General features: G+C 45.7%; 1 pseudogene; it reads right to left on the bottom strand.

Annotated features, from left to right (window-relative positions):
- Positions 1-524: 524 nt before the first annotated feature.
- Positions 525-2,759, bottom strand: LOC149360036 (uncharacterized; annotated as a pseudogene).
- Positions 2,760-24,837: the final 22,078 nt, after the last annotated feature.

The following is a 24,837-nucleotide window of genomic DNA, read 5'->3' as shown; positions in this document are numbered from 1 at the left end:
ATTTTTTAGTCGGTGCGTTATCGGTAGTGTTGTGCGTGCTGCCGCGGTTTTACGTTCCGTGATTCCAAAAGCTAAAATGGGCCGGCGTCTTCATGCACTAGCTTCACGGCATAGGCTGAGTTCGGCCATTACCTAGTCGTCGTCCGGTCAGTGGTGCTACAACTTTCAAAGGGTCGAAACAGGTATGGGTCAAGCTCCTCGCAGCACTTGCCAGCTGTACTCAAAACCTGCGTTTGAACTTTGAGTGCAATTAGATGTTCTATATCTTTCTTCTAATACAGAGGTCATGCTTTCTTTCACTGCAGGGACCTGTGCAAGAAGAAAAGTACAGGGCAGGGGGGGATCCAATGGAAGTTTTTCTGGGACTTACATAAGTTCTTGGGTTCCCTGCCAGCGAACGACAGAAGCCTGGCAGTTGAAGCAGGTTGCGAGGACACTGCCACTGTGGAAGAAGTGAGTTCCCTACTTGTCATGACAGTGTCGGTAAAAATGTATTTCATCAAGTAGAGCACGAGGACAGTGAGGCAGGAAACATACACTTTATTGTGCCCCTTTGCACAACTCGCAAGGCACTGACAAAATGTTTTCACATCTCATTTCTCGCTGCAGTCAGCTTGTTTCATGGATTGTTGATCGGTCACTAGAAGAAGACAAAAATACAGTAGTGTTCCACTATCTTCAATCCATAATGAGCCTGTTTCAACATTAATAAGCTGCAGTATTATTTCTGCTGTGTTTATTAGTGATGTGAACAATATGATGAACTATGATACAGTACATCCCCTAAAAATTTGCTGGTTTTCATGAGAGAACAGAAAGTGTCCCATGGAACAAGCTACTAAGCACTTTGTTTTTGCACCAGCAGCAAATGGCCACATTTCCATAATTGTACAAAATGTTTGTTACAGCTGGTCCATGCCATGGTACACGGGGACCCTGATGCAACACAAGAACCTGCCGAAGCTGCAGATGTGGGCAGCAATGAGCCATCGCCACCGAGGTGTGGAAACACATCCCATTTGCCTGATGCGTTCAGGCCCATCACCAGCCGGACTAGCTTCTGGCTCAAGCAGCAGGCAAACGGCTGGAAGAAAATCCAGCCAGGATACTGCTATTGACCGGCTCATCAGCGAGCAGAGGCAGCTGAGGCTGGCTTTCGAAAAGTCGAAAGAAAAAGAAAGCAACTTTCACGACCGGCTACTGCACGAAAAAGCCGGTGAAAGAGAAAACAGGCTAATTTATGTACTTTCCGAGCTTTGCAAAAAATAAATGTGCTTTGCAAAAAATAAATGTGGTTTTTTTGTACTGTTTGTTGTAATGAAACAAACAGGCCCCTTCAAACACAAAAAGACATCATGTGCCCTTCTTTTCGTGTTTGTTTTTTTGAACTGTTTGTTGTAATGGATCATCACCAACTCTCACTACTTCTGCTTGTTTGTTTCATTTTGTGGTCTACTATGAGCCCAGTAGCACTGTTCACCACACTGCTCGCACATATGTAGACAAAGCTGCCGCGGTGGCTCAGTGGTTATGGCGCTCAGCTGCTGACCTGAAAGACGTGGATTCAATCCCAGCTGCGGGGTCGTATTTCAGTGGAGGCGAAGTTCTAGAGGCCCGTCCCAGGTGCTCGAAATTTCCCGAGCCCTCCACTACGGCATCCCTCATAGCCTGAGTCGCTTTGGGATGTAAACCCCCCAAAACCATATATACACTGCTATTGTTGACCTGTTCATCACTGCAGCTGGTGGCTTTCGTTCCAAAAGAAGCTGGCCAGTGCAGCTCTCACTTCTGGGCCTTCTCCAGTCACAGCATCAGTGGTGTGACTCGGCTGCGGATATAGAGCATTAAACTCTTGAAGTTCTTGCTCCCACTGGCGTTCGATGGGGTCCTTCAAGGCCTCACAAATGTTATGTAGTGTGCAGGCTGCCCTGATGGCTTCTTTTGCTGTGCGCAGCTTACATTCCATTCTTTTTTCCTGTGTAGCGAAAGCGAGCTTTCAGTCTGCCGAAAGCATTCTCCACTATTCTTCGTGTTCTTGATAGCTGATAGTGAAATACAGCTTCTTGTGTGCCAGTTGGAGCATTTGCATATGGCTTGAGAAGATTCTTAGTCAACGAGAAGGCCTGGTCGCACAATATTATTGGTGGCACTACTGTGCCCTGTATTGTTGACACAAGAGACTGGAAGCGATCACTCTCCACCAAGCTGCTGAACTTCGAACGTCCATACACATAGGCGTCATGGCACCTGCCTGGGCTTCCCACGTTCAGGTACCGAAAGCAATACCTGTGGTCCACCACTGCCAGCAGTACAATGCTGTGGCTGCATGAAAATGCAAAACAAGCCTTCATAAGCACTGTATAGTCATTTTCATACAGTAAAAATATGTCACGATCAGGCAAAAATTACATCAAGAAGCTTAACCGGTTTCACAGTGGCATGCACATGAGTTAACCCATGTGTGTAACTGCAATAAGCAAATAAGCAGCAATCTAACTAAAGGATATATTTAATTTGTTCGAAAAGAATAATGTGTCTAACTAGTTTTAATTCAAACCAACTCTTGGTCAGTGAAGTGTTATCGCGCTGAACGGACAGAAAAAGCAAAAATGATGCCTTACCACCCCTTGTAGCTGTAATAATCAGCTGCATGCTGTGCAGGCGGTGATACAGGGATGTGGCAGCCATCCATGGCACCGATGGCCTGCGGGAAACCGATGAATGCATGAAATTCCCGAATGTGTTCAGCCATTTCGTCGCGCCGCACCATACGAAGCCAGCGGGCTTCCAGCACCTTTACCACAGCTGCGAACTCCCGGTAAACTGTGTTCACTGTGGAACGTCCAACGCCAAACAAATGCGCTATTGTGGCGTCTTCTGTGCTTGAACGCAACCGATATAGGCCGATGGCGATGCGTTTCTCGACGGAGATGGCCTGCCGCATGTTGGTGTCTTCACGTTCCAACTCCGACTTTAAGGCGTCGACGAGGTAGCGAAATGTCACTGGAGTGACCCGTAAGGATTGCTTAAAATGAAACATGCCCAAGTTCGGCAGTGTGTCCTCGAACCACTGCTCGTTGCGATGAAATGCCCACCGCTCTCGCTGAATCGCCGGAGAAGTGGCAGCTGTCAGTGCGGCTATGCTCGTTGGCTATGGCTATACATAAAGTAATACTTTCTGCGTTGCTGTTGCTGCCAATTGTCATTGCCATCGCTCGCAAATGACATTATTTTTTGCCATGTGACAGCACGCAGAAAAAAATGGCATTAAGCGAGGTTAATGACATTAGATGAAAATGACATTAAATCTGCCGTGTGGCAGGGGTATAAGTTTGATTTCAAGCTTGTGTGGTATTGTTTACCCTCTGCCTTCTGTTATTTCCTTATGCACGTGTTCTCAGTTTTTCTTCAGAATTGCATTTACTGACTGTTTTGAAGCTTTCAGTTGCAATTACTGTTTCAGCATATCAAAATCATTGACTTTCTGTTTCTGAGATCATGTTCCTCGTGTTCTTTGTTTGGCATTGCTTATACAATTTTTGAGTAGTGTAATGCCCTACATGCGAATCTAGGGGTTTGCAGGAAGAGCTTCCAGACTTGAGAAGCTTTGCAGGTTCGAGTCCTAGCTTGTGTGGACTTTTTTCTTTAATTTTCTTGTGTGTAGTGTGTACCACTTTTCTTTTTTTAAATTGTATTTAGTCACTTTGTCGGGAAGCTTTCATTTGTGATATCGAAGCCATTGGCTGCTTTTCTCTTTTTCAGATCACGTTCACCGTGCAACATGGCATGCAGTTTTTCATTAGTATATGCAAATAAAGTTAAAGGAGTATAGACGCCTAACTTTTGAGTGCATGTTTTTTTTGTAATGAGGCCTAAGGCAATATTAAACACGGATTACCGTGTCATATCCTCCTACGACTGCTAAATAATTTATAATCGAATTTTTTTCTTGTGCTGTTTTGGTTTCAACAGCTGTGATGTCAAAGAGAGGACTGATATCCAGTTGTGTTCAAGCTTTGCAGGGGTTGTAGATCATAAACAAGGTTTTGGAAGCGTAGGACTGCATTACCTAAAAATATGATAGGCATTACTTGTGATATTTTACTCAACTGTATTAATATTTTTATTATTTATTTTACAAGCCAACGGGTGCTTTGGAAACCAGAGAGGAAGAAGATGATGGTGTCCCTGCTGCTCACATAGAATTTATGATCAAAGAAATGAAGCGAAGCATTCCTGACGTGGTAGAATTGAACGCTTCAATGAAGGCCACCTTCTCATCACAAAGGAAATGGATTCAGGAAAACAGCCCATCAACAGCGGTGTTGCTGGCAAGATACCCAGTGCTGACACTTCGTGAACTGGTAAGGTTCAAGAAAGTATAGCATCAGGCCGGTTTTTTTAAATGGTTTTTGATGATTTTGCCACACTTAGTAAAGGAACAGCCATTTTATCTGAAAGGATCGGTAAGATTATACTGTTCCTTTTTGTTGTAGTTTGCTTGAAAGTGCCATTTTTTTTCAAATAGCATTTAATTACAGGATATCTACCCCTCTCTTGTCCTGAACGACAATGCACAGATTGCCACTGAGACGTGCAATTTGACTTTCAAGGTGGAGGTCATTGACCCCTAGCAGGAACAAGTGCCTTAACTATACTGGATTATGAATATTCAGTATTCCGGTAGTAACAAAAATACCTTTGCACTAATTGAGCATTTTTGTGGCCTGAACTCAGCGGCCAAAGCACCCCTAGTGATGCGGATCATGACTTTAATCGAGAAAGTTGGAGCTCAGAAATAAAGTTAAATTTTTTGAGCAACACTTGTGTTGAGTTTGTTTTTTTGAAAGCCATATAAGCCCACTGCTTCATAGTGCTTTTAACGTGTTCTCGAGGTTAATGGTTGCCTGACCGACAAACCGGAGCTGTTCGCTAAAGGTGGTTGCTGTTACCACCATCTAGAGGTAGTAAACATTGCTAAAGATTGTTGCTGTTACTACATTAGGGTAGCGACCATTCTTACTTCCCTGTGGTAGTAAATGTTACTGAAGGTAGTTTCTGTTGCTACCTCTCCAGCAGTAGCAAATGTTACTACCTTGCAGTTACTACGTACAGCCACTACCTAGGTAGTCACATGTGACGGTTGTTGCTACCCCACAATGTAGTAACAACTACTTTTTTATTAGTGTGGGCCTGGAATGATGAGTGCGAAGCAGCCTTCTTGGACATAGAGAAGCTGCTTTCACAGCCGCCGGTGCTTACGTACTACGACCCCAGTGCACCACTGCAGTTGTCGTATGATGCATCGGCATACGGTGTAGGAGCTGTCATCTCATGTGCAGCCAAACGGTGAATGCCATCCGGTGGTGTAAGCATCGCGAACATTATCTTCAGCAGAGGTAAATTCTAGTCACTTGGAAAAAGAGGCACTAGCTCTAGTTTTTGGTGTCAAGCGTTTTCACCATCTTTTTGGGTGTCCGCTTGTTCTTGTTACGGACCACAAATCCTTGCAGACAATTTTTGGTCCCAAGACGAGAATCCCAACCATTGCCACAGCTAGACTGGAATGTGGGCTGTACTTCTGTCTCCTTACAATTTTACCTTGAAGTATAAACCGTCTTCTCAAAACGCAATGCAGATCGCTTATCTCGATTGCCTTTGTCAAACAAAAGTGAAGAACGTTCGGAGAAGCAACATTTTATCTCCCATGCATGCAGTCCCTGCCAATTGACTATTGTGAGGTGGCACGTGAAACATGCGGGGCTCCACTTCTAAAACAAGTCAGGCAACACGTAATGAACGGTTGGCCTGAGCACGCCGTGAGTGAAGAAATGAAGCCATTCTTTCATAGACGCTGTGAACTTTCTGAGCAACTAGGATGCTTTATTCTAGGAATGCGTGTTATTCCCTGAAAATACCAGCCTCAAATGTTCGAAGAATTGCACCGGGGACATCCTAGAATTGTTAGAATGAAAGAACTAGCACGCAGCTACATGTGGCGGCCAGCAATCGATCGCGGCATTGCAACTTATGTGCGTTCGTGCAATCCCTGTCTAATATCCTAGTTACACGGCGAACTTAACTGCAGTCAACCGTAACCATGGTTAGGTGCAGTTAACCTTGGTTATCACTAACCTCAGTTTGGCAGTGTTACACGCGAAAACCTGTCCTAGGGGCATGTTGCGGCACTGGTCACATGACTGCTGCTCCAGAGTAAACGGTCTTGTATGGTCCAAAGTGTCTTGCAGCACATTGTAACAGGTGCACTTTTGATGAAAGTTTTTCTGAAGCAGTCAGATTCAGAAGTTGAGAAGGGAGAGGCAATGGTGGCATGCAGCTACAGCGGAAGCAGCGAGCGCACGTATATCGAGAGTCCAATGGACAGCGCCGAGCCGTCAAGTAGTGATGTGGAGCGGCTACTTGAAGGAATCTGCGCACATCCCTGTGTCTACGACACAAAACGCTTGGATTATAGGGATGTCGAAAGGAAAAGAAATGCGTGGGAAGCGATCCGGAAGCCATGCGGCCTCGACACAGGCGAGTGTCTCATTGACTCGACATTTGCAGTGCATATTGCGCACTGCCTGTCTTAATGCACGGATCGAAGACGTGTAATGCCTTTATTGTTTCCCTTATGCGTGCTGCTTTCAGTGGCAGATTGCCAAAAGCTATGGAAGCGCCTGCGTGACCGATACACTCTGGAGGCAAAGGCATGCACCTGGTGATGCGGAGCGGCAGCGGCTTCGTCACAAGGAACACGTGGGAGTTTTCACAGGCAATGTTTTGCAGAAACTGCGGCCGTCCAAGAAAGTGAGCCTTCTAGTGGCTGCTTAACACAGTGGGGGAAATGACCGAATACCAACTATTGTCTTCTAGCTAGATTAGTTGGATCAGAGTGCGAGATCAAGAAAAACACCTGCTGAGTCGTGCACCGTATGACTGAATATGCGATAACGAGAAACAGCTCGATTACCACTTTATTTATGTACTGGAACACGGTGTCTAGATTTACTTTAACAGTTTCGTGACCCGCAGGGAACATGGAAAGAATTAAAAAATGTTTGGGATTACTTATCGCGCTTTTGGCAATGCAAGCAAAAAAAAAAGAAATACAAAAAGCGCACTCGATCTGGATCACGCTCTTATCGTTTTCAGTTGAAGTTAGAAAGTGTGCAAAAATTGCTAAGTTCCACTGCTGTGTTGTATATGTTGTTTAGGTCTTGTTACTGGCGTGTTTTACAGAAAAAAAATGTGAGCTTCAGTAAAATTTATAGCATTCACTCTTGGTTGCACGTCTGTGTTGTGGGAGAAGCAAGTTTTTCACGTTCAGAATGAAATGCTATGCATTATTTGAAAAGTTTGTCATGCTAACTGGACCTCACTAGGGGCATCACTTTTCAAGGCAATCAAAGGAATTAGCTTGGGAAGTGCATGGCAGGTTATGTCATTCATTATTACAGCGCAAAGACGGCACAGAACAAGAAGGGGACACAACAGCGCTGACAGCGCTGTTGTGTCCCCTTGACAGCGCTGTTGTGTCCCCTTCTTGTTCTGTGCCGTCTTTGCGCTGTAATAATGAATGTAGGTAACCAACTCGCCCAAAATGTTGTATTAAGGTTATGTCACTTGTCTTTCTCTCCCGAAGAATAACTTGGTGGTCCCATCACTGCTTCTGGACATTTCGTCTGTCTGCCTGTGTTTTTAACGTGTTTTTCTTTCCTCGCATAGAGTCTATAGCTTGTCAGGGTTTGGAAGGAAAGCTGACTTGCCACTAAGCACAGCATTGTAAAGTTTTGTTTTAACTGCAGGTAGTGCATTTTTCTCTTTCATCCTAAAACATGGTGTCAACTTAGTGACATGTATATTTGTTCCTTTGTTGCAGAACTACATGCAACCTCCAGAAGCTCCCGACAGTGGCAGGGGACAGAGACACCTCACCAGAGGTAATTTTCAATGAGATGATGCCCGGCAGAACATCGCCTGCTGGGAGCATTAGCGCTGGCCACACTGAGGTCAACTGGCTCAGCTTGGTTCTTCGGCTCTTCCCTTTGCTTCTTTTCCTGTGTTTTCTTTGGCCTTGAGATCGTTGCAATTCTGTCCATGCTTTTCTCTGTGCCTTGTGTTCGGTGATCTCCATCAAGATGAGTGACGATCCACGCGTCGTCGAGAGGAAGTTTGAAATCGCGCTTGCAATGACTGCGGTTTCTTCATCGACCGTGGACCTTGCTAGCGCAAGGCGAAGGGTGCATGCAATAAGACGGCGTCTCTTGGTGAACAACGCTTTTGCTAATAAATAGCACTGGCCTCGTCCCGGCGCGCAGTGCGGCGACAGGTGTGGGCACACCCACGTAACGAACGCTGGTTCGAAGACACGCTGCCAGGTTTAGGTAGCCGGCACTTTCCGGCAGTCTTTTCGCGTGTCAGAGACCAGCTTTCGGTGTCTTGTTGACGTTTGCCGGCCAGCAATAGAGCGACGAGTAACCAACATGCGCGAGCCCATCCCCGTAGAAAAACGCATCGCAGTCGCCTTGTACAAGCTCTGCTCGTGCGCAGGGGACAGAGCCGTCGCTGACGTCTTCGGCATTGGACGTTCAACAGTGAACGAAGTATACAGAGAATTTTGCAAGACTGTCGTCGCCACGCTGGAAGATGAGTGGGTGAAAATGCCCACTGCGGCCGACATGCCTGCTCACGTAAGGGAGTTTCAAGCTGTGTGTGGGTTCCCGCAAGCCGTTGGAGCGTTGGACGGATGTCATATTCGTGTCGCCACCGAAGGAGCATGCCAGTGACTATTACAACTACAAGGGATGGTAAGTAGTCAACGAGTTCCAACAATATTGAAAGGGCCATGCAGGAGTCGTCCACTATGTTTTCAGAGCTCGTGCACTGTGCTGCTTGCCACCAGCAAAAGTAACTTATAGGAGTCATACATTGGAGATGCCACGTTTTTATTTTTCACATACTCTCCTCATTGCCACCTGCAAAAAAAAAACAACTCATAGCAGTTGTGAGAGATGTCCATTTTTTCATAGTTACATATTCTGCTTTTCATTTGGAAAACAACATATAGCAGTTGTGAATGGGAGGAGTTTTCTCAGTGTATGTGTGGCGGTAATAATTTTCATGCTTTAGATAGCATAGAACAAACATATGAACTGCTGATGTGGAAGCATGAAAGAGAGGTATGGATGCATCTTGTGACATTAGGAAGCAATCCATGCGCGCATCCTGGTTACTTTTAAAAATATTCCTCCTCCATTGCTGTTCTCATGATATCACTAATTTGATTAACTTTCTGATTGCAGTTTGCTGTATGTTAATAAAATATTCTGCTTTGCAGGTACAGTATCATTCTACTGGCCCTTGTGGACCACAAGTACAGTTTCCGGTTCGTGAATGCTGGATCGCCGGGGCGGTGTCACGACTCATATGTTTACCAAAACTCGACGTTGGCCACGATTGTTGGGTCACCCATATTCAATGCGCCAACTGCCACCACCAACGGAGCCATCGTGCCACCTTTGATCCTGTGCGATCAGGCATTTCCTCTGACACCGAATTTAATGAAGCCATTCAGAAGCCTGGATACCTGCCATGGGCACAGAAGCTACAATTATCACCTGTCCAAGTCCAGAAGGATTGTGGAAAACGCATTTGGGAGGCTGAAAGCAAGATTCAGGCTCATTTCTAAAAGAATGGATGCTTACATCAAGAATGTGCCAAGGATAATAAGGGAAAGTTGAGTGCTCCGCAATATTTGTGAGCATTTTAATGACTTTGTGGCACAACAGTGGTTGCGTGAGATAGAAATTGATGAAACTGTGCATGTGCAGCCTGCACATTCCTCTGATGTAGTGACTGCAAATGGTGCAGATGTTAGAGAAGCACTTGTTGATTACTACCGGCAGTTTGAACAACAGTAGATATATTTGTTACTACTGTGGGATCCATGTAATATTTAGTGCATTATTTAAAAAGAGCAAAATACGCCAGCAAAGATTTCGTGTCTTTGCTCTTTTGAATATTGTAGAAGCGAAGCTTGTTGGGCCAGTTGGTGCATGGTAAGTCGACAACGCTGGAAACACAACTGCAAATTCTTTACTTGGTGTATCGCCAACATCAGAACAGGGCGCACAAGAGCAGCCACAAATGATAACAGAACAAAAACAAAACTGATTAAGTGACCAAAGATTGCATGTGGCAACCTATGTCCTGTTAAGATTGGGGTCATCAGGAAGCCACTAGCACCCACGTTTCTCTAGGATGGTTCCGAGAAACCCGTCTACTTATCGACGTTTGCCTCAAGGCGTGCCGAATTGACCGTGAAGCGAGGGCAAACGTACTTTCCAGCGTCTCCATGCAGAACTCGATGGACACAAAAGCGCCCAATTCTTCGCAGTCGGACCACGTGCATAGAGACATCAGCAGGTGGACCTTGCCTCTCCCATTTCGCAGTAAACATGACGGATGTCAAGGGCCCTCGTCACTGTGGTTCTTCTGTGTACCGAGCATCACGGCAGGCTGGCGGGAGACTTCCACAACCTTCGCGGATGTCCCATGGACAAAGGACCCCTTCGTGACTAGTACCTTCGGCGGGTCCGAGAACATCACGTTCCGCATTCAACTTTACCTAGAAGGCATCCTCCTCTCCCAGGCTCAAGACGTGGCGGAAGCCTGTCCGCAAGTGCGGGGGTGTGAGTTTGTGCGCGCGTGTGCAAGTTTTAGGCCACTCCCACCCTGGCGACGGCGTCATCAACCTAGGGAAGCTAGGGAATACACACGCTATAAAACTCGACGACGAATGCGGTCGAAGCAGTCACACTTTCTGTTCCTGACGCTTGTAAATATGTAAATAAACTCAGTCTTCTTTCTCCACCTTCTAACTCCGTCGCTCAGCGGCACTCCTGTCCCTGGCCTGGAGGTGGGAACGGACATCATGCCGACCGTGGATCCGTTGAGCCGTGACCCCAAACCTCGCCTTCAACAACTGGTGGCAGCGGTGGGATGCTGCTACCTCGCCTTCAACAGTCCCATTCATGAAACTACTCTTTTGCCGTGAACGTAAAAGAGCTGTCGTTGACGCATTCAGTTCCTAACTGCTTGATTTTGAAGGCTTCCAAGATTTCTCATTCTATCTGCGTTTTTAACGAGAAATAATAGAAGCCTTCAAAAATCAAGCAGTTAGGAACTGAATGCGTCAGCGACAGCTCTGTTAGGTTCACGGCAAAAGAGTACAGTTTCATGAATGGGACATATGACTGATCCAAATGAAACATATAATCCTGCTTTTAAGTTCATTTACTGCAGTGTTACCAAGCTTAGGTAATATGGTCTGTAGCTTCCCGGTAATCAGTGCATATACATTGGTGCCATCAAGAAAAACTAGTATTACTTGGGAACATTGAAATTTTAGTGAGTGCCATAGAGCTGTAATTATGAAAAATCCTACTTAGTTTAGGAGGAATGGTGGTGTTATTTTGCCACTGTGTTCTCATTTGCTTCTGTTCAATTCAGGACCAGCTGATCTACCGTGGTGCAGAACTTTCAAGAGGCGAGAGCGTACTACTCATCATAGGACATAACCTGCGGCATGATGCTTCGAAAGAGACAACTGAGAATATGCTCAAGGTGATTGATGCCCATCTGCCTGAGGAAATATTGTTTCCCACGACAAAGTACTATTTCTTCAAGAATTTTTTTATCCATGCAAAGCTTGAGAAAGAGGCACTTTTACTGCAGTGTTTGCAGCGAGTACATTGGTGAGGTTCATCACAGAAGTGTTGTGACGTGCAAAAAATGCGGTGCCAAAGAAAATGTAGACGTCCTTCTTGAAAACTCGTCTTTTTTTTTACCGTTGATATTGCAGCACAATTACAACAAATGCTTGAGCAACTTGGGGATCTGCCACAGAAGCAGGCACAGTCGTATGATGTCTCTGACATCACTCTGAGTGCAGGATATCATGCGTTGCCATTGCAACCAGATGATACAACACTAACATTTAATACTGATGGCTTTCCGCTTTTTGAGAGCTCAGGTTATTCGATCTGGCCACTACTGGCACTTGTTAATGAGCTCCCTAACAAAGAGAGGGCGCAAAGGGTTCTTTTGGCTAGCTTACGGTTTGACCCCAAAAAACCCAAAATGAATACGTCTCTCTTGCCGTTTGTGGAAATGATGAATGGTCTTGCAACAAAGGGTGTCAAGTGGACAGACTCCAATTACATAGAGAGAACTTCAAGGGTGTTCCAGGGCCATGCACTATTGATATTGTGGCCACAGCAAAATTAATGTGCATGACACAGTTCAATGGAGATTATGGTTGAGCATGGAGCAAGGAGAGAGGGGACAACTGGTAAGGGCTATTAGCCAATAGCTACCTGGGGAGGTTCGAAGCTTTTGAGGGGCCACTTGCGCAAACGTGGCTCTAAGTACAGACAAATCCAAATCTCGCCTTACAACCTAAAAGAAATCCAGACCTCCCTGCACACGTAGTGCGCTTGCACGAACCGAAAACACTGAACTACAGTCCAGACTGGCTGCAGACGGTGAGTAAAGTACCTAGGCCAGAAATTTAGCCACCGACAAGGAATGCGATGGGGAATTAGCCGGTTGCTGCTGCGACAGGGGGTCGCGTTGTTCAATAGATGACCGCAATTCGGTGTCAACATCCGGCCACACTCCCACGCTTTTTGAACAACTGAAAACTAACATTGTGGTTTTCCCATGGCAACGCTCCAGTCCCAAGTGCAGAAGTTAGATGCAACGCGGACGATCCAAACTGTGCACAGCTGCGTTTCACCCTCCCTTCCGAATTTCAATGCAGGGGTGGGGGGGGGGGGGGGGATTGTATCGCGGGTGCAAGTCAAGAATGTGGGGGGAGGGAATGCCCCTCAAAGGAGGCCCTCCAGTCAACCGCATCCACAGATTTCCAAGACTCCGCGGTTAACCCGCAGGAGTGGCAGGGAGTGGCATTGTAGGGAGGGGGTGATGATGAAAGGTGGCTGACAATGGCTTAATCAGGTTAACCACTGGGTTACGAAAATGAAGGTAAAGCAAAGCAATAGCAGAGTGTTCATTCTACCGAATAGAATAAGTGTTCCTCAAGAGGTCATATTTTGTGTCTTTCATATATAGATGGCGATGTCAAAAGAAAGAAAATTGGCTTCCTGATGAAATTCAGGAGCTCATCTTTCTTCCATTCCATTGTTCCATCGTCCCTATGTAAAAATAAACCACATATAACGATATGATTATCGGCGATATATCGGATGCAACCATAGAATTTTGAAAGGCTAGAAAATATTTACTAGGAAATTTCGTATGAATATTTGCAAAAAAAAATAAAATTTGAAGAGAATGACAGGAAAAGTGCCACAAATAGACCGTTGTGGAAAAATCCGCAAGGAGGCGATGCAAGCGAAGGGGACCGCTTGCTTGGCCGCCAGTTGGCCACTGCTGTGCGAAGGGTGCAGCCGTATCGCTATCGCCACTATCGCACGATAGTACGTGGAAGATGGCGCCGACTAAGCGGAAGGCGATCTCTCTCAGGATTTCCGGCAGGGCTTCAAGGTAGGAAGCCTCACTAAAAATATGTCCTCGAGAAGGCTGGCTCCAGCGGCCACGACGAGCAGCGAAACAGGGTTAGAGAACATTTGTCGCGAGACAGCAATGTCAAAGAGAGTCTCTACCAGTGGTTCCTGAATGCTCGCAACTGGAATGTTCTGATCACAGGACCGATTCTTTGTGCAAAGGTGAAGAAATTCGCTTTGCTTCTGGGACGTGAAAACTTCGAGCCCGGCGGAGGATGGATCCAGAGATTCAAAGATTGCCACAACATTGTTTATAAAAGGATGGTCGGGGAGGCTGCCTCGCTGGACGTGTCAGCGCAATAAGAGTGGCTGGTGACCAAACTGCCCGAGCTGTTGGAGCGCTATGAAGAAAAGAACATTTTCAGTGGGGACGAGACAGTGCTGTTCTACAAGATGCTGCCTTCAAGGACGCACCCTCCCAAAGGGAACCCGTGCATCGATGGAAAGCACAGCAAGGTCCAAGTGACTGTGTCTTTGTGCGCCAGCATGGACGGTAGCGAGCATCTAAAGCCGTTTGTGACTGGGAAATCCAAGAGGCCCCACTGCTTCAGGAACCAACACATTCCAGTCCGCTATCGGAATAACAAGAAAGCATGGATGACTCGCGACCTGTTTCAGGAATGGCTGCTTGAGTTTGATGGCGCAATGGAACAAAAGAAGAAGAAAGTGGTGTGGGGTGGAAATTGTGCAATATATGATGCTGAGTTGCTGCTCAGAAAAGATAGGCTAAAATGGGACTACAGGAATTAAGTGCATAATGCAAGCATACGCACACACACATGAGAGGAACAAATCTCTAGATTTCTGCGTGTACACTGTGAAGCATCACTTTTAAGCAACTATCTTGCATAATGACACTTACCGTATAAACGCGTGTAAGGGCTGCATTTTTTTCCCAGATTCGAGGGCCAATTTTCGGGTTGCGGCCCATACACGTGATGCGCGGAAAAAAAATTTTTTTGAAAGTAAAAACACACCAATCAGGGAATGAGCGGCATTTATTCTATGTTCAATTGTCACTCCTGGAGTATTTCGACTGAGCTGGTGCTGTGCTCTGGTGCACGCTCATATCAAAAGAAACTGCGCAGCATGTCTGCTGTCACCGTGTAGCCGTTGTTCCGCACTTCCATCACATAGCAGAGCAGCTCTTCCTCCAGTTCAGGGAACTCGCACGGCTTGCCTCGGAAAGCGCGCTTTTTGCAGCTTGTGTTTCTCAATGCATCCTTTTGGTTGCACCATCATCGGACGCACTTCTCAGCCACGTCGAATATCCTTCCCGCCACGTGCTTGCCATATTCGAGAGCTAGCTCTCAGCTGTGTAGCTATTAAGGTGCTTGCCCATCGGGCTAAAACTGCAATGCTCGGCGGCAGCACGCAAAAGCCACAACCACCACAACTACTACGGTGAATGCGCTAACGCACCACAAAAGGCTGGAATGTGGATAGTGGGAGGTCGCGGCAGAGAAAAAAAAGTCGATGATGACTATGGTCTTGGGCACCATCCATGAACAGCACTTGGAAGCTCCTGTGTATGTGCGTGGTCCCCACGATCAAATGCACTGCTGCTCGCAGCCGGAGCTGATCGCGGAGGCCATGGCGCGTGCATTTCGAAGGCTATTCCCGCCTGGGTCATGTAAAGTTTACGTGCAGCCCTTACACGGCCGCACCTAACATTTCCTTCGGGAAAACGGGATGTGGCCCATACACAAGTGCAGCCCTTACACGCGTTTAAACGGTATTTGCTAGTGAAATTCTTTAAAACTTTCACACATTCAACATTATGTGCAGTCCGCCAAAAAATTATTGATACAATTTAAGCCCACCTTGCCGCACTTCGTGCACAAATAAGTCTTTAACATCAAGAGACAAATCTAGTCTCTGTAGACAGCAGCATTATTGCTACAAACACAAATGCATTCCTGCCAGTGGGTTACTCAATCTGCAAACTCTCCTTCTGATGTACAGGACCAATAAAAGTGCAAATAATTCATACAGGCTCCTTAAAGACGACGGTGGCCAGCCTTTGGTAGGCACTACTGATGAGCCAGGGCACCAGCGACATGAAAGCAGCCTGACCGAAGTCTACACAGACTACCAAGCACCACTGGATGCGGCAGATGAGGAAATGCTCGTTTGATCCTGAGGAAGCATATGAGGACATTGTTGGCTCAGAAGCTGGCAACCAAGGGAGCCTACCGCAACAAGATGACATATCATGTCTACATGATGACACTCTCTGAGAACCAGTGGTGGTGGAAGCAGCAGTAGTTGCCACCCCAGCGCAGGCATCAGCAGCAGCAGAGAGACCTCCAGCTCCACGCCTCTCACGGCCAGCTCAGCAGAACCAGAGCCCCCAAGAGGCTATCCAGTTGAACAAAAGAAATTTTGAACTGGAACATGATGTCCTGGAAGCAAGCATTTCGCACTGTGTTGCCATCATCAGCCATGGCACTGGGAGGAGCTGGCACCTCCGGTGGTAGCACACATTCTTCATCGCTACTGCATGCGTACAGCTTGGCAATGTTGTGCAGCACACAGTAGGCGAAGAAGGGTGTGCGAGGTGTCGGGGACCAAGCTCTCAGCGGTTGCTTGGCATGACAATAAGACAGTGACTTTGCTGTCAGCATTCGCTGGAAGTGAACCAGCAGGCGAAGTGAAGCGCTACTTTGCTAAAGAAAAGACTCACAAAATGGTGCCTTGCCCAAATGTTGTGTTGATGTATAACACACATATGGGCAGTGTGGATCTGCTGGACTCAATTTTGGGCTACTATGGGATCAAAATACGGTCTAAGAAGTGGTACCATCGGATCTTCTTTCACTTGAACCTGACCGTGGTGAATGCCTGGCTGCTGTGGCGAAGACAAGTAAGCGCCAAAACTACCCTTCTTGAGTTTAAGTCTGCCGTTGCAGAAGGACTCTGCAAGGCAGGGAAGCCATATGAGAAAAAACGTGCAAGGCGACCAAGGTCACAAATTGAGACGCTCATTCACCCAAATAAGAGGGCTCCACTCATGTCGCTGCCTACTTCTGACGTCAGCCTGGACAAAACAGACCACATGCCTAATTGGCTTCACAAGCGAGTGCGCTGCTGGCTGCCCTCTTGCAACCGCCTCACAAATGTTTCATGCAAGAAGTGCAACACTGCTCTCTGTTTCAACAGGGAGCAAAACTGCTTTGCTTTGTTCCATTAGGAGAATCATAAGCATGAGAGATGCAAAGTCAGTGACGTCACCACACTGCAGGAGTTTCACTGTTAAAGTTGAACAGATTTTCATTTTTCTGCAATAAATTGTTATTTCGCTTACTCTCTACATATTTGTCAATCTTTTCTTTTTCTTCATATTCTATGTTTTTGTGTATATCCACAAAATATACCCGTATGGTGTATCATATGTGATAAGGGACGAAAATACTGCTATAAATTGCAACTGCGTGATTTTTTTTTAAATGAAGCATGGCATGAGTGTTTTCTGTCACAAATCCAGGGCAGTGAAATTTTTTTCCACAAAAATAAAAATTCATGTGGTAAGGGGTTAATCAGGAAACAGCCGTTTTTCATTCACTAGCACACAGTAGCTCACAGGTGTATACGAAAATCAACACACGTTTCACCACTCCCTCACTTATCTGTACAAGTGGACAGTGGAGGGGGAATCTTAGTCGAAGAAGGTGGCCTGGAGCGGCTGAGGGGCACATGCCCTGGCAGCGCTTCAAAATTCGCAAGGGGTCTGCTCCGACTGGTGTTTCCAGTTGAAGAGCTGTGGGGCAGAATCCCTTTACGGGAGGCAGCGTAATGTACAGAAGGACCTCGAGCCCAAGGAAGCCCTGGATCCAGCCCGAGTGATACTGTTGTTTCAGTCCTCAAATGACTACATGATGTAAGCAACCACTTTATTGGTACTTGTGGAATTTTAAAGGGTAAGCTATGTCAAAGTATATAAGAAAGCAAGAACCAGCCTTGTAGATGACTATGGGAAATAGTATTCATTCCGAAAAAGGTTGTTAACTGTTACATGCTTCAGAGCACACTGAATGTTGGTGCCATTAGGCGTACTTGTATGCAGACTTCAGAACTGAGTTTGTGAGTCCTTATGAATGGTCAAGACAGCTAAAGTAAGGTAGCCTGTATGCAAGCAGGAATCGTAGGTATCCATGCCTCATGATGTTCTCATCCTGGATCTCAATTCCCAATGAGCTACTATCCATTTAAATTTTCAGTGGCCATCCAGATACACCACTGCCACGCGGTCAATTGCAATGAGGATGAGTAGTGAGCATGTGATCCATCCGACAGGCGGTGCTAGGGTAGCACTAGCAAGCAGTAAGCAAAAACAAAGGCAGTAATAAAACGTGGTAAATATTGGAAGTGCTATTATTAATCGAAAGTCTGCTCAGAAAAAGCTATTCAAATAGTTCACAGTTTGGCAGAATCCATAGATACCGATGGCAGGCCAACAATGTGCACATAGTTTCAGAAGCATTCACTTTTTCAGAAGCGCCCGTCCTATGCGTCTGTGTCCGTGTCTTTTTTAGCGCTATGTGGCAAGTGATTCACTTTTTGCCAGTGGAGCTGTCACTGACTAATCATTGTCTTTGCTATGTTCTTAGCTACTATTGTTGTAGCATGTGTAGTTGTTAATAGTTACATGACTTGGTTGTTCGATTTATTTTCTTCTTAGAACGAACCTCTAAGCGTAACTTCCATCAAACTCACAGAAACAGTGTACCGAAGAATTTTTTGAGGGCACGGATTGCTTTGTAAATGGGTGCCAACCTGTATTTCTTCTAGGCTCCATAGCAAAAGAGTACAAGGGCTGTGATCCTGCTCGCCTCAAGACAAGTATTGCAACACTTCTAGCCAGAGAAGTTAAATAAATCTCTAAAGTGAACGTTTCATATACCCCGCAAAACTTGTGTGCCAGGCCACTTTCTTTGCCTTCACAGCACTAGCTGCCTGTGAGATATGACCCATCTGTGAGGTATGACCCAACTTTGACCGTTCCTTGTATTCTTTATCATAGCTAGTTGTGTGGTTGTGTCAAAGGAAGGAACTTTTTTTGTGCTCACTCGCGAGTGTAGCTCACATGTGCTTTTCTGTTGCTGTGAGGTATGCTGCATTTGACATGTATCTGCTAATTCAGTACGAGAATGAAACAGACAAGCACATCGTCCAGCACCACTCCATCTCGAATTTCACCTCGAGAGATGTTCAGGATTTTGACTAGGCATGCTACTATGAAGCGTTTTGGGAAGGGGACAGGGCTATGCGCGGTGGGTAATATAACGCCCGCATTCTTCATATGACAGGAAAGAAGACACTACCATGTACTGTGCAATTTACTTTTCTTGCGTGAATCGAGCATCACGATTGCTTTTCTATGCAAAAAAATTACAGAAACAAGAAGAAATGGCTGCATGGCTTGCGAGCAGAGGCAAGCCATCTCGCAGGCATGGCAACAATCGGTCGGCAAAAAAAAGAAAGGTTAGGGAACAGACTGCAATTAAGCTTACGTGTGCATTTAATTATGCTCATTAGTTGGTATTAATTTCTGTAAAATAGGGTTTTTGAACTGCTTATCTCGTTGTGAGCAGCAGCATGTCAGGGTGGCCAGAAAACTTGTAGATTTGCATTAGACACTACATGCAAGGGTGAGCAGGCTTGTCTAGAGCGCTTTATACATGTACAGTGGAACAAATAAAGTGAAACCTTACCGCAGCTGTTTTGTTGCGTGCACTATGCATAAGCCGTTATCCCTTGTAATGCTGCAGCGCTTGACCGAAGGATTAAGCGTTACAACCAATGCCAGATTTAAAATTTGGCATCGGTCTGCAGAGCACAGCTTAAGCACTCTATCACCTCTCTACTTCCTACACAGTCAAGCTGTTATCTCGAGGCGACTGCAACGGCAGGGGCCAGTTATATTATCGTGACTCGGTTGATCGTTAGCCATTGCTATCTGGCCAAAGGATACCGCAGATTTAAACAAAGGAGGCAGTACAATGCACTTAGGTACAAAAGTTAAAATGTTAGCGACTGTTTGAACTGCTGTGCCTCGCTAAATTCAAGAAGTATGCTCACTCAGTTGTGACTTAGACTGCAGGACTTTTTTTCTCAGAAGCCTCTGGTCCACACAAATAGTGCCAAGCAGCTGTAGTGTCAAGCAGTGTATAGGCATCTGGAACGCAGTTTCGTGAACCCCTGTTTGCCTACTGATTGTGTTGCACAGGCTAATGCAATTTCTTGTCTAGAAGTGTGAAAGGTCTGATTATGTGAGGGTAGCAGCGAACTGAGCAGTGCATCTTGTAATGTGTTAAATGCGCGTATTTACCAGTTGAAAGCAGTGAACTGGGAGCTGATGTCCCAGGCAAAATCGGACAAATCCGCAAAAGCGGCCTCTCAGCGCAAGGCTGAAGAGGAGCTGCTTGCTCCGGCCATCGACAATGAGGACGCAATGAAAGACAGCATGATACGTAAATTGCGAGAGAAGGTCCTCTGGATGAAGGCCGAAATGACCACATTGCGGAAACTGAACAAAAATCTGCAAGAGGCACTCTGTGCCAAAATTTTTCAGGCTGGTATGTGCAAAATCACTTTTCCAAAGGATTTGCTTAACAGTACTAATTTGCACTGAACATTATTTGTGTCATTATTGTGTTCTTTTACTACAGTTGTGGATTATCACGTTGGAACTGAATGCACATGTTTCTGTATGACAGCATGGTACCGCAAGCAGCATTCTGTGCAAGACAGCATCAAAAAATTGCTTAGTATACTAAATGTGGTGCGTAATCACTGACATGCTGGAAATGCCAAGCTTTTTCAAACAGTTGTATCGCTTGCAGCTTCGGCAGTATACATGGCTTACGCTCGTATCTCAACAGCCATCACATCAGTGAACTGGGCACATATAGTGGGAGCCTGTGCACTTTCTATGATCCACTAATCATCACCTGCTCAAGCTTGCACTTTGAAAGCTAGGTGTGGTCCCCCATTATGGTATTCAGGATGTCGAATTGAAGCTAGCAGTTTATTCTCAAGCCCCGAAGTCCCTTCCCTAATAAGTGTTGCACGCAGCATAGATTCTGTGCCATGCAGTGGCTGTTTCTGTCCGTGATGCATATATGCTGTTTGTTTGTTTTATGGGGTTTAACGTCCCAAAGCGACTAAGGCTATGAGAGACGCCGTAGTGGAGGGCTCCGGAAAGTTCGACCACCTGGGGTTCTTTAACGTGCACTGACATCGCACAGTACACGGGCCTCGAATTTCTCCTGCAAAGAAATTCAGCCGCCGCGGCCAGGATCGACGCCGCGTCTTTCGGGCCAGCAGCCGAGCACCATAGCCACTGAGCCACCGCCTTGAACACATTTCTACTCTGCTAAAATGGGACAACCGTCTTATATTGATTCAGCAGACGACAATTGTCCTATACTGCAAATGCCCAATCATCTCTCATGCCAAGAGAAACCATACGCCTTCGAGAATGCAGCACCTTAGCCTTTTCTAGTTTAGTGCTCTCGGCTGTTGCCCTTGTGTGATAGGTGGGGCAGAAATGTCAAACGTTCAGAAATCTGATTACCAGCTAAAGTGCCCAGAATGCTTTCTCTTTGTAGTCTGTCCAGGAGTTAAGACGCAATGGCCCCAGTTCAAACTCTGTGCAACTGATCTGTCCTAACCAGTGGTGTTGGCTTCTGCTGAATGAGCCAGCCAAAGTTCTAGCACAGTGCCTGCCCTGTCGGGCTAAGATGTGTTTATGCTGTTAAAGGCTTTTAATACATCAAAATTATAGGGACACTGAGGATAACTCTACCCAATTATTCTTCTCAGTAAAAATTGATTATGTGGCCCTTTGAGGGTATGTTAATGTTTTTCTGGCAGCAAAAAACCTATTTATGACTGAAAAAATTGATTTTAAGAATTTTCCGCCACTTGATTCAATCTAGTGATACGAGCACCTAGTAGTACTACTTGCCGCCAGTTTGAAGTGAGTGGTGGTGTAACTTTGTGTCTGGGATCCGTGAAAAAAATTTGTTGACGCACTCAGACTACTTGAGAAATAGGTCTATGGTGGCAGCTCCGGAATTTTTTTTTTTTTCTACCTGATAAAAGCTCTGTTTTCAGTGAGATGGTTTACATACCTCCAACCTGTCCTCAGTGTGTCTTAATATTTGAGACAACAGAATTAATAATAAATTATTCATTAGGAATGGTAATTTCTAAACTGTATTAATGTAATAAAGCAGTTTTAGAATCTGTTACTGGTTTCATTCTTTAAAGTCATATCTTTTTCCCTAAACTGGCTCATAACACAATGCTGAAATTAGCACTGGGCAAAGGTTATGTTGCAGAAGTAAAACTAGAATTATAAGGCTCTAGCAAGACCTATGTTTTTTAGACTTTTTTTTTTTTCATTGAGTAAATTTATGGAGCGAAAAGAAAAAAAAAATTCTGGAAAGTGTCATTTTGGTCACACATTTATAGTTATAGTTCCAAGTCTGTAACAGGAACAAGCCTTTCAACATTGCTAATTTCAGCACTGAGGATAACTGGGTCAGCGGGTAAGCAGCCTGCAGTAATCCGCACGTCTGGGCGAAATTGCTATCATACAGTTTGTGGCTGCAGGATTTATGTTGCAGAAGTCAGTTGCATCATTTTCACAAAAACAAATTAAGCTACTGTCTGTCGACGACCCATTTTTGGTGAAAAATGTAGGACCTGTGGTTGATTTTCTAAAAGATAACTCCAAAAAGAGAGTGACAGCATTTTCTATCGACATAACAGACTTATATTATGCCATCTCTCATGACGACTTGTTCAACTGCATCAAGAACTGCATAGACCAGCATGGAGCTGTAATATTTCAGAATTCGAGTTGCATCTCAATTGCTGGGGCTTCCTTGAGCTACTGTTAGTACTTAAGATAGATATCCGCGGAATGGAACGGTTCGCTTTCAATTCAAGAGAATGACATTTGTAGCGGTTCATCCATTGCACCTATCGTGAGTGATATTTACTTAGGCATGCAAGACAGAGCGCTGCACAGGTCCCATTTCAGAAAAAGGTAGAAATGAGTAAAAAAATCTGTGTACAAGAATGCTGGAGTATACATCTGCATTGGTCGTAGCAGTTGCTTGTTTTATGTAAAACATTGCGTGTGTCGCCCCTTTGTCGGTTAAATGTCCTTTCAAATGTTACTGCCCGGCCACCAGAACGGACAGTACTGTTATTTGGATATATTGCCCTTCTTTCATGCCTCCTGAACACATAATACATTCATTACAAGCAAAGCATGGCAGAAGTTGTAACAGTGCTAAGTGTATGTCAGAAGCTGATCACTCATCGTGAAAATAAAGGAGGAAAGAGGGTGTGAGAATTCAAGGATATGCCCACCTCTTAGAAACACTGCTAGAAGAGTCTCAAAGAGCATGGTCCTCTGTGTGATTAACATCCACCACTTATAGCTTTGCAGTTTGCCTTCATGTGAATGCTGCAATGCAACAACCACAAAGCCAGGATTTTTTCGCTCTTCCAAATACACCTGCTGCTCCCGAGCCGATGACAGGCTGATGTTGGCCATGCCTGTTTTCTAAACACGAAGACATGCAAAACAGACATTATGCTATGCAACATTACAATTATTAGTTGAAAAGCCTGCCACATACTTCTGGGGCCGCGAGGAGAAAGAGCCGAGCCTGCGCCGCAGGTGACGCGGAGGGGTCGCTGACTCGCCGGATATGCGCCTCGCATGTGTGCTCGTCGGCGTCTTCAGCCGCCCGCTCCCTTTCTTCCCACGGCAGGAACAAATGGCTCGCCGCTCTGCGCTATCGCTGCTTTCTCTCTATTTCCCTCTCTCCTGTTCCCTTTCTTCCCGCTGGCATTCGTTGGACTGAAAATAAACGAGTCTGCACAGAATCTCTATGCGGTCGAGATGTCTCTTCTTTTGCCTCTCGGACAAACCTGGCGCGCGCTACACACTATTAGGTGGGAGATACGGCATGTTGGACAAGCAGTAAGGTTTAGGGTTTGTTTTCGCGAAAGCAATAAGGTTTTTAAAGTGCAACTTGAGAACTTAAGCTTATAAAAAAATTGCCCTCCGTGGCGTTGGATACCAGATCAAACTACACATTGCAAGAGTGCGAGCGGTCAAGATATGACCAAGAAATGGGCTTCTGTTCATGTTTTGCACATTTTACAGAGAGTCGGCGGAAAATCATTCAGGTTGCAAACAACTGAGTGCGCGGACGTATCGGTGTCGTCGGTGTATTCTCTCGTGGAGTAAGTTTTCATCAAAATCCAACTTATTCGTCCACTTATGGTACCGCGAGGCGGCGGAAAATCACTCAGGTTGCAAACAACTGAGTGCGCGGACGTATTGGTGTCGTCGGCGTATTCTCTCGTGGAGTAAGTTTTCATCGAAATCCAACTTATTCATCCACTTAAGGTAAGTCTACACGATTATTTTTTATCTGTTTGGTCTCCTAAGCCGCTGTAAGCAGAGCTGTGTGCGCAGAAAAGATTATGTGCGCAGCGACAAACTTCCTATCCTCGTTTGTAAGTGGCGTTATAAGCAAACAAGCTTATAACGCTTATAAGCAGCGGAGCCCATCGGGTTCTCGACTAATGATGCTTATGTCTGTGCTGCTGTCTTTCCTGATGCGCAGAAAGGCAGTCTGTGCAAAACCCGTGATGGTTTTGCACAGACATGGTTTTGCACAGAAATATCGCTTAGCCCGTGAATGGTGGCTGAAATGGAACTATGCGTTAGTTAGCGCCGTGTGAGCTCTACTTACTGTGCACCTGCAAAAACGCACACTCACGCTCTGAGGTGGATTACACTTGTTTTTAACCTTTATGTTATCGCCTGTCCAGACCATGGAGGTGTCTTTGAGAGGTATATATTGCTTGTTACGTGTGGACGCTTGTTCGATGTGCGTCGTGGACAGCAATGTTTCAGCAAGGATGTTTTGTAAAGCTATAGACTGGAGCACGGGACGTTTGTCACACTTGTAGTCAAGTGGCACTGGGAGAATGCTTATAGTGTGACGGTTGAATAAAAATCATTGCCTGCACGAATGGCCAGCGTGCGCTAACAAAGTGAAGAACCTAGGAGCTGCATCCCGCCTCCCCTTTCGTTACACACGTATGGATTCATCCATGTCTGTTATCTACGCCGTTGGCCGCCGGCGGGCACCTCAATTTGAAACCTGAGTAAAGGTCGCCTCAACAAGAGATGGCTTACATTTCA

Source organism: Amblyomma mixtum, chromosome 2, assembly GCF_055824585.1.
Source record: "Amblyomma mixtum isolate Tamu chromosome 2, ASM5582458v1, whole genome shotgun sequence".
NCBI classification, from domain to species: domain Eukaryota; kingdom Metazoa; phylum Arthropoda; class Arachnida; order Ixodida; family Ixodidae; genus Amblyomma; species Amblyomma mixtum.
The sequence above is the reverse complement of the archived record's forward strand: the minus strand, read 5'-3'. Positions and strand labels throughout refer to the sequence as shown.